Source organism: Nelumbo lutea, chromosome 1 (assembly GCF_056320005.1).
Source record: "Nelumbo lutea isolate HS-2025 chromosome 1, American lotus-T2T, whole genome shotgun sequence".
NCBI lineage: Eukaryota > Viridiplantae > Streptophyta > Magnoliopsida > Proteales > Nelumbonaceae > Nelumbo > Nelumbo lutea.
Genome location: NC_142684.1, coordinates 40,554,092 through 40,564,976, shown reverse-complemented (window position 1 = coordinate 40,564,976; position 10,885 = coordinate 40,554,092). Strand labels below are relative to the sequence as shown.

At 35.7% G+C, this 10,885-nt stretch overlaps 1 non-coding gene across 1 annotated transcript; it reads right to left on the bottom strand.

Moving 5' to 3' along the window:
• Positions 1 to 1,184: 1,184 nt before the first annotated feature.
• Positions 1,185 to 1,291, bottom strand: LOC148874371 (small nucleolar RNA R71). The gene has a single exon (XR_016106347.1). It is a non-coding gene; the product is annotated as a small nucleolar RNA R71 (small nucleolar RNA).
• Positions 1,292 to 10,885: the final 9,594 nt, after the last annotated feature.

The window sequence follows — 10,885 nt, the reverse complement described above, 5'->3', positions numbered from 1 at the left end:
AAGGGGAATTCATATAAAAGACTAAATAATTTATAGTGTGAATTGAATGGTATATAGGAATATATATACATGATTCATCTGATGACATAGGTTTTTCATAGAACTTAATGCACTTTCTATCTCGAGAATTCTAATCGAGGGATCGAAAAAGTACTTGACAGAAGTAGGTCTGATATATCCTGGGAGGGAATATCAGATAAATTAGGAAAGACTTCAGCTCATGAAAATAATAAATCATCTTGGTTAATTTAATAAAATGTTGTTCATTGGGATGGTTAGGTGGACCAATAGTCCTAGTGCTTTCAATTAAATCGTTGCAAGTTCAACGGTGATTGCCTTTGTTTTTTATTTTTGTTCTTTCTTTTTCTATCTTTAATTTTTAGTAGTTCCTATTGTTAGAATTCGGTTGTTCAAATAATTGAGGGAAGCTATAGTTGTAATACTTATTTTGTTAAATCCTCATGGGAACGATATCTTTATAATACTTGATAATTAGTGCACTTGCTAGGGTTATATAATTATAGTTATCAAGTTTTTGGCGTCGTTGTCGGGGATTTAATCCTAAAATAATATTAGAACTTGTTAACCTTGGTTAATTTGGATTTTACTCTTTATTTAATGTGTTTAAATTCTTGTTGTGTTCAGATCAGTTAGTGTATGACACGCACTAGAGGCGAAGAACTAGCAAAATTCGACCCTAAAATAGAGAGAACCCTTCGCATACTGCAAAGAGCCAACAAAAGTAAAGAGAGAGAGAGACAGTTGAAGGAGGTGAACCAGCAGAAGAAGTTGAGGAAGAGATGGCAGACGAAGCAAATCAAACTCTTTTGGACTATGCTTTTCCAACAATTGATGGGGCTACTTCTAGCATTTGCAAGCCAATGATTCAATCCAATAATTTCGAGATCAAGCCTGCGATTATCCAAATGATCCAAACGAGTATTCAGTTAAGTGGGTTGCCAAGTGATGATCCTAATGCACATATCGTTAACTTCCTAGAAATATGTGATAAATTCAAGCATAATGGAGTTAGCGATGATGCTATTAGGCTTAGACTTTTTCCAATCTCATTATGTGATAAAGCTAATGATTGGCTTAACTCACTCCCTACACGAAGTATCACTACTTGGAATGACTTGACTCAAAAATTTTTGGCTAAGTATTTTCCTCCCTTTAAAATAACAAAATTGATCAATGATACCACTACTTTTGTTCAACTAGAGAGGGAATCTTTGTATGAGGCGTGTGAGCGATTTAAAGAGATGCTTAGGAAGTGTCATCACCATGGAATACCTGTTTGGCATCAAATTCAAACTTTTTATAATGGTATTACTCTATCTAATCACTCCATTATTGATGCAGTTGCAGGAGGCACAATCATGAGGAAAATCTAGAGGAAGCCTATGATCTAGTGGAAGAAATGGTATCAAATAGCTACCAATGGAATAATGACCGATCTCATTGAAGGGGAATGCATCATCTAGATTCTTTTTCAGCTTTATCTACTCAGCTTGCTACTTTGAATAAAAAATTAGACAATCTTAGTATTGCAGCAATAAATATGTCATCTTTTAATCCATGTGATCTTTGTGGCCAATTAGGATATATAAATTCTGATTGTCAGGTATGTAATCCTTTTGCTTCACATGGAAATACTAATTTTGTTTCTCATGGTGGCAGGCCAAATTTCAACCCTTATTTGAATACATATAATCCAGGGTGGAGGAGTCATCCAAATTTTTCATGGAATAACAACCAACAAAAAAACACCCATGGGATTTCAACAACAGCCGCCCCCACAAGAGAAGAAGGAAAATTTAGAGGACATGATTTCTAAGTTCATTAATACTACTGAAGCAAAGTTCCAAGATCACGAAAAGAGATTCTTAAATCAAGATGCATCTATCAAGAACTTAGAAGTTCAAGTGGGGCAGATTGTGAGCATGTTGTCAGAAATAAGAGAAGGACGACTGCCTAGCAATACAGAGAAGAACCCAAGGAAGCAAGTAAATGCCATTGGTTTAAGAAGTGAAAAGACTATTGGCGAGATCAAGGATGATCAAAAGGTTGAGGTAGCTGATTCACAAATGGAGATCAAAGGGAGTACACCTAAACTAAATTTAGATTCCATTAAACTTCCTCTCCCCTACCCTAAAGGAGTTTTGAAAACTAACTTGGATAAATAATTTGAAAAATTTTTAGAGGTGTTTAGAAAAATACATATTAACATTCATCTTCTTGATGTATTGTCGCATATGCCAAAATATGCCAAATTCTTGAAAGATGTGATGTCAAATAAAAGGAAATGGGAGGAATGCAAAATGGTGAAACTAAATGAAGAGTGCTCAGCATTTCTTCAAAATAAATTGCCCCCAAAGCTCAAGGATTCAGGGAGTTTTTCTATTCCTTGCACCATAGGAAATACCGAGTTTGAGAAAGCTTTATGCGATTTAGGTGCCAGTATAAATCTAATGCCATATTCTATTTTTGAAAAACTTGGATTGCATGAACTAACTCCTGCTACTATTACCTTGCAATTAACTGACAGAAGTATTAAATATCCTAGGGGAATAGTAGAAGATATTTTAGTCAAAGTGGGCAATTTTATTATTCCTGCTGACTTCATTGTGTTGGATATGGAGGAAGATAATGCCTTTGATTTTTGGGAGACATTTTATTGCTACTGGTAATGTTTTAATTGATGTGCAAAAATGTCTACTTACTCTTAGAATCAATGGTGAAGTAGAATTTAATGTATTTAAAACCATGAAATATCCTAACACAATTGAAAGTGAAATATATGCAATTGATTGCATTGACATTTGGGCAGCTGAAGTCGATGCATCTAAATCAGATGATCCTTTAGAACATTGCATTCTTAATTCTTGTAAAAATGTGCAGGTCTTGGATGAAGAAATTAATGAGGTTTTGAACTATTTGGAGGCTAGTCAAGAAGAGTCCAAGCCAAGACAAGAAAAATTTTTACCATTGGATGGACCGACCTCTACCAAGCAATTGCGACATTCCATTGAAATACCTCCAACTCACACAAAACTCCTCCCATCTATTATGCAGACCCCTATTCCAGATTTAAACCCACCCATGATGGATGAGAGGGGAAAACATCAGAAGTTGCAACTACAAGACCTGGAGGATCCGGTTTATGATTAAAAACAAGGAAGTTTGTTTTTCTTTTTTTCTCTTTTTGTTTTTATAGTTAAGTTATTTGCACATTTTCTTTTTACCTTACATTGAAGACAATGTATACCTTAAGTATGGGGGAGGGAGTTTGATAATTTTCTGGTCAACTCTAGCATGCTTCGATCAACACTTTTTAACATTTCTTTTTGAAAATTCTGCTCCCTAGAAACTTAATTTTGAATGATTTCAAATTATCATGAATTATGTGCTTAGGTTGAATAGACAAGATAGGATGCAAGCATGAATAATTGAATTTTTTGGCTATGATAGGTACCTCATTTTTTTGAATGACGAATAGGCAAGATTCAATACAAATTTAACCCTTATGTGAGCTTTTGAGCCAATGAGCATCTTGCTTTAATTACGTTTTGATTGAGTGATTGTCAAACATTGTTTGATTATTCTAGAACTTGCTTTGTTATGCACGTTGAGATCACATTAATGAGTTCATGGATTAGAATGAAAATGGTAGTGCTCCTGTGAAATTTGAAAAGGGACAGTGCAAGTTGTTTTTATTCAAAAAGAAAAAAAAAAGAAAAAAAAATCGTGACTAGTGTGAGATGGAGCATAAAATGCAATCACACTAAAAGCAAAAGAAAATGGTGAGATGGAGCATAAAATGCATTCACCCCTAGAAGCGAAATAAAATGGTGAGATGGAGCATAAAATGCACTCACCCCTAGAACCCCAAGCCCCATTTCACATTTTGATTTTTAATACATTGAACTCATGCTTAGTGATGGAGATGTGATACATAAGCAAGCTTATGGTAATAACATTCGTTGTTTTGACCTGAGAGTCTAATAAAACCTTAAAAACTATGAGTGCATAGAGCGAAAACAATGAGAGGGTATTTGAATCTTGTTGCATTTTTATTATTAAAACAATGAGTGCTTATTTTAATCCTAAAAAGTTCATTCGGTAGATTGTTCTTGTTGATTTGACTTGGGTTCAAGAGGAATGGTGATTTGAGATTGTTCTTTGACAAGTTAAAGAGGAGAAAGAAGTGGAAAATGGAAAGATTATTAAGTTTGGATTAAGGTATGCTTGAGGGCAAGCATCATGTTAGGAGTGAGTTTAAAAATCAGTAGGATAGTTAGTTTGTTCTTGTTTTATTTTTGCTTGAATTTTGTCTTGCCCGAGGACGGGCAAGGTTTATGCATGGGGGGATTTGATAAGAATAAAAATGATCATATTTTTATCCCTAAATATTTAGTCTTTTATACTTAATTAGTACTTAATTGGACTCATTATTCTTGTATTTCAATTCAGGGCATTAGAGAAGGTGTCAGGAGAAAAACAAGGCTAATCGGGTAATTTTGCACAGTTTCGATGCCACTTAGCCCTTCATTTAAACCCTAGGGCACCCATATTTTTGCTAAAACCCAACTACCACCCCCTTCTTTCTCTCTAATTCCAGTTGTATCCACCCCTTATATATAAAAAGGACCCAAGGGCTCTTGAGAAAGGGTTGGATTCTGCCTCCAGGTAAAATGGAAGGCTGATCTTGAGAAGTTTAAGGGTAGAGGAAGAGGAGGACACCTAGGCAAGAGGAGGGGTTCCTACTTGCTGTTTGCCAACACCACTTTTGCCACCTCTAGTATCGGATCCCAACCACTTTTTCTTTATTTTAGTTTTAATTTTAGATCTTTCAATTCCAGTTTCATTATTTACTTTCTGCAATTTATTTTCATTCTATTTCATCTTCGTTTTATTTTTTGTAGATCTGAAATTCAGCCAGGTAAGACAGAAGGCCTAGCTTGAGAAGTTCGAGGGTCAAATGAGAGATCCGGAGACTGCTACCTCTGATCGGATTACAATTTTTTATTTTGTTTATTTATTTATGTATTTATTTATGTTTTTTCACATTTAACTTTCAGTATTGTTCGAATTCTATATTTTTCTCAGTTTAATTAATTAATTTTTATATTTTTGCACTTCCCTCTTGTGTTCTCTTGTTCGAATTTGAGTGTATATTAATTTTCCCTCGCTTCCCTATGGATACGGCCCGCTCTCATCCCTTTACTGCGTTAGTAGTTGTTTGAGAAATGGTAAAAATTATAAATATTTAAACTAGTGTTTCGTGGTGTTTAACGATGTGCTTGGCTACACCAAGTTTTTGGTGCTGCTGTTGGGGAAGCAACTGAGTAAAATTTTTATTTGCTTTATTCGGATCGGTTTCATTATTTTTTATTTTTTGTTTTATTACTTGGTCTGTTATCTCAGTTTAATTCTTGATTCTCTTCGATCCCGCTGGATGAAATAGCAAAAGGTGGGGTACCGAAGCGTTGCAGGACTATAGGATGGATGTGAAGAGAAGATAAGAGAAATTGGATTGTGTTTCAGGTGTAGTCATTCCATTTATTTTTAATTTTCTTATTTTTATTTTCAATCTCTTTTTTTGATAGAATAGTTATTTTTGAAATTTTAATTAATTTTTTTCTAGATCCTTTTTATTTATTTATTTTTTAGTATTATTTTTCTTTCGTTTTGTTTCTACATCTATTTTTTGTCTTTATTTTAATTTCTTGTTCGATTTTTTTTGTTTTATTGGGTTTATATTTTTCTTTTATTTTAGAGTAAGAAAATAATTGTTTATTTTAATTTCTATTTGCAATTATTATTTGTTGCTTTATTTAATTTAATTTCTTTTAGTTGTTTAATTGAATAATTAATTGCTAAATAAGAAATTGTTGAAATTTTCGAATTTGAGTTTAAATTTCAAATCTAAATTTAAATTTTAATTTTAATTCAAATCTGAATTTGAATTTAAATTTGAATTTTAAATTTTAAGATTTAAATTTTCAAATTAAAAAAAAAATTAGAAAAATATAAAAAAAGATAAAAAAAAAATTATGGTTAATATTTTCTTGCATTTTCATTCCAATATTTAGGGTATGATATTCTAGAGCATGCATCATATAGGTTTATTTAATTGATAAAATTTTTATTGTTAGTTGTGAATGTGTTAGGTGTTCTTTTTATTATTTTAAGTTTTCCTTTTGCTTAGTTGTTTGCTTTATTCTTTTAGGTTTAATTGTTGATTTGCATCTTAGAAATAATTGTTCATGCATTATATTTAGTTGCATTTGCTTTGTTTATTTTGTTTTCTTTCCGTTAATTCATTTAAGGGAAATCCAACTTAGATCAGATAAGGTGGGGATTTTATCACCCTTCCTTGGCCCAAAAATCACCACCATTCACATGTGGTTTACCCTAACCCTAATTTAAAATCTGGATAGAATGATCCTTTAGGGAAGTCTCACATTTGGTTCAAAGGTGTGTTGAATTTTAGGAGAGCTTGAAATTATTTTCCATAACCGACGGTTGGTGTCTAAGGAAAGAGGTTAAACGGAAAAGCCAAAGTGGGTTTCTTGGTTACTTAATTAGGTCCTTGCGAGAGTAAGGGGAGCTTCCCACATCCCCACCTCTTACTTGGCTAACAAAAGGAAGTGGTGTAATTCCAAGTGAACCTAAGAGGATTCACATTGGTTGAACCACAAGTTTAGGAAACCTTAGGTAAACCCTAGGTCGTGCGGTTGATTTGCTTGCATTTTGTTTTTTAAATTTAAAAATTCAAATTTGAATTTAAATTTTAGGGATTTAAATTTCAAAAATTGAATTTGAATTTAAATATAACAAAATTTAAATTTCAAAAAAAATTACAAAATACAAAATTGAATTTAAATTTCTGAAATTTAAATTTCAAAATCCAAATTTGAATTTAAATTTAAAAAAATTAAATTTTGAATTTCAGAAAAAGTAAAAAAAAAACAAAAAATTAAAAAAACTTTAAATTTCAGGAATTTAAATTTCAAACTTCAAATAAAAAAATAAATAAAGAAGAAAAAAAATTAAAATTAAAATTTGAGTTTAAATTGTAGAATTTAAATTTCAAAATTTAAATTTGAAATTAAAATTCAAAATTTAAATTTGAAATTCAAATTCAAATTTTAAATTTCAAATTTCAAAAAGGTGGGGGAGTTAAAACAAAATGAATTCAATGGCTGGAATTTGTGGAATGAGAAACTACTTCCAACCAGAGGCATAGATAGACGGGAACCATGTGTCTTGACAACTGGACAAGATTAATGGGATGGCCCACAAAATTGACCAAGTTCTTGCATATCGTCAACAAAGTGGCCCATACCCAACCTATTGGACAGTTTTTGTATGCCCTTAGCTTCATTCAATTCTGATGTACTTTTATTATTTAATGTAAATAAATGAAGTACGTGTTTGATTCATGTTGTGTGGTATACTTATCAGGTATTATCCTCAATGGTCTTACACTTAACCTCTCAGCCCATAATGATCATACACTGCTCGACAAGAGATGACCTCTCCCTCGGCTACAAGGAACAATGTTGCACTCTCTGCTTATATGGATCCCGGGAATTAAAACCTTTTGCAAATCATTTTGAAACCATAATATATATACTTTTATATCTCATATAAAATATATTTTGCAAAACAAATCTCAACGATTGAAATCGGTTGATGACAGTCTTGGTTTCCATCAGTGAGAGTGCATCCCCGATCATTACCTTTGTCCGAGAATGGGGCTAATCCTATCACTATGATCACCCACTCAGATGAATTCTCAGACTGTCCCAACATACCTAGGTTTTGACCTCTGCTAAGGATCTCACTGAATGGTATATCAAAGATAGCCCAATCCGACACCTAGTGCAGTATCATAATCAAGTTTAGGGGTCGGGTGTAACATTCTAGTTTTGCCCATCAATCTCCAAGGTCCAAGGCAATACTAGAAATCTGGTCTAGTTCATAGATTCAATTAATCCTATACTGTATGTGCCTAGGGTCTCACCCTGGTAGTTGAGACAGGCTGCCCCAACCAACTTGGTAGCACCATAGTGTCAGCCTTGTCAGGGTGAGTCTCCCCAGACCGACCCACTGGCTGTGAACATTCTAAACTAACACGAGTCTCATTAAGTGTCCAGTTTAAGGGTATTACACAGAAACATACCAAGGGAACATGAATCAAATATGCACTTTTATTCATTTACAATAAACTCATAAAGTACATTATCTTGATTGAAGCTAAGGTATACAAAACTGTCTAACACCTGCACTGCGCCATCTTCAGTGGGAGCAGATTTTGGATCCTTCCTTGGGCGTGAACACCTCCATTGGGAGATATTGTTTCCCTATATCAGGTACATCCCCCCTCTTCCTCCTTTTGGTTCAGATCTAGTTTGGTTAATGGTTCAAGATTGTTCCTTGAAAAATATGTTTTTCTAAAATAAGGAATTCGATTCCCTGCAAAGATGGGAGAAATTTTTGAAATTTGCCTAGTCCATTCCGCAAGATTTGGGCATCCATGTGGTGGATATCCTATCCCTTCATCTCCAAGGTCTAAGGCAATACTGGAATTTTGGTCTGGGTTTCAAGAAAACCCACACTACATATACCTTAGGTTTCACCCTGGCAGCTGAAATAAGCCACCCCAACCAACTTGGCAGCACATCAGTGTCAGCCTTGGTAGGATAAATCTCCCCAGATCTATCCAATGGCTGTAAAGATTCTAAAGTAACACAAGTCTCATTAGGTGTCCAGTTTAAGGGCATTACAAAGAAACAATTCACAATGACATGGATCAACTATGTACTTTATTCATTTACAATAAATGTCAAAAGATACATCAATCTGATTGGAGCTAAGGGCATAATTGTCCAGGAAGCAGGTCGCCAGTTTGGAGGCAGGTCTCTAGGTCGCTAGGTCGTTAGAATTTTGACGGTCTAGTTTTGCTCTCAACACCTCATCCTACAGAACTTCGTCACCTCAGCAGTACTGACCTGCGAGGGTGGCTCCACAACCTGCTAGCCATCAACTCCCACGTAAAGCATGGAGGGCTCGATCTGCTCCGCAACCTCACAGTTTGTTGGTAGCTCCCCGGCTGGTAGGTGACTCAGATGCCTGGCTGAATAATTCCTACCTGGAATGTGGCTTGGATGCCTAGCTGAATGGTTCCTACCTAGAAGGTGGCTCTAATGCCTAACTGAGTGGTGATGAGCTAGAGAGATGGCTCTGTTGTCTAGCTGAATGGTGATGAGCTAGAGAGATGGCTCTGATGTGACCTGCAAGGACACACTATCAGATTTCTCGGGTTGCTTTACCAAGGTGGGCACTCCGATGCTTAAGTTAGCGAATCGAAGATTTTAAGATAGCTAAATGTGAGAGAGGTGGAGAGCTGCGAGAACTAAATTATGCATCTACCCCTATATTTGGAGGTAAGGCCTTTATATAAGCATTGTTTGGCATGAGCATCATGCAACACGTCCGGGATCTTTGGGAGGACGTACCTAACTGCTCCGAAGTCCTCGGAGGTAGTCGTGCACGTAGGACAACCTTTGTGCCTTACTCGGTTTCTTCTATAACATTAGGTGTGAGAGCTGACTTCCGAGAGACCTAGGAGTGATGGGATGCATGTAGAGGTCGGCGCTAGAGACAGGTCGCTAAGTTGGCAGTAGAGGTAAATCGCAAGGTCGGCACCAGGGGCAGGTCGCTAGGTCGGCACTAGGGGCAGGTCGCCAGGTCAGCGCTATAGGCAGGTCGGCGCTAGAGGCAGATTGCTAGGTTGGCACCAGGGTCTGGTCGCTAGGTCGACACCAGGGGCAGGTTGCCAAGTCGGCAACAATGCCAGGTTGCTAGCTTGGACTCCATCATTTTGGCTAAGGTAAGTTGTCACCTAGGTGGTTCTGGATGTTAGTAGAGGGCCAAATCTGCCCTCATCAATAGGGATGCTGGAGAGTGAGTGGGGAGGCTTTGGGACATGGGTAATGGTCCGAACCTGAGAAGTGGATTTTCAGATCTTGGAGAATCCAATATCCTAGGATTGATCTAACACTATACTGAAACGGATTTGAAATCCAAAATTAAATTAAGTGTACCTGATATAGAGTCCACAAATTGCAACTTGTAGAGTGGTAATTCACGCCCAAACTTAGACCCAAATCAGCCTCCCAACTAAAGATGGCGTAGTTGATGTTGGAGGCCGATCCTGCAAGAACTCTTCAACTAAACTACTCCTCTAACAGCCTTAGATGTGTGCAGCTATGAAACCACTTTAAGGATGTGTTACAGAAGAAAACACAACATAAACAATGGGAGAATGACGACTTTCAATGCTGGGTTCGAATTAGGGTTTGTGGAAAGGTAGAGAGAAGAGAAAGAGTGCAAGAGAAATGTAAGACTAATGATGGTCAAACTCTCCCTCTTGTCTCTTTAAATATACCTCACTCACAATGTAATTAGGACTTATTCAAATTTGATTTGGGTAGGTTTCTAAATATATTATATAATATGGAGATTCATACCCATATTCGATCCATAACACATGACAAGTCTAACAAGTTTGACAAGTTAATGGGCTAAGGCCCATTTCTTTAAGTGGTTCATTTATCGGGCTTAAATAATGCTTGGCATGACACCCACAAAGGTTTCATATCAATCCATATGGGTGCAGCTCACTTCAAAAACCACATGGGTTGAGTTCACTAACTAAAGGCAATGAACCCCTAAGCTAATCAAAAATTTTTGGTGAACTATCATTGAAGACAAGGCAATAGTCTTTTGTTCTTGTTAAGTACTTTGGTTTGTTTTCATAGATGTCTAGTGTTGTTGACTTGGGTTGGACTAATATCTACTTACAACACTGACA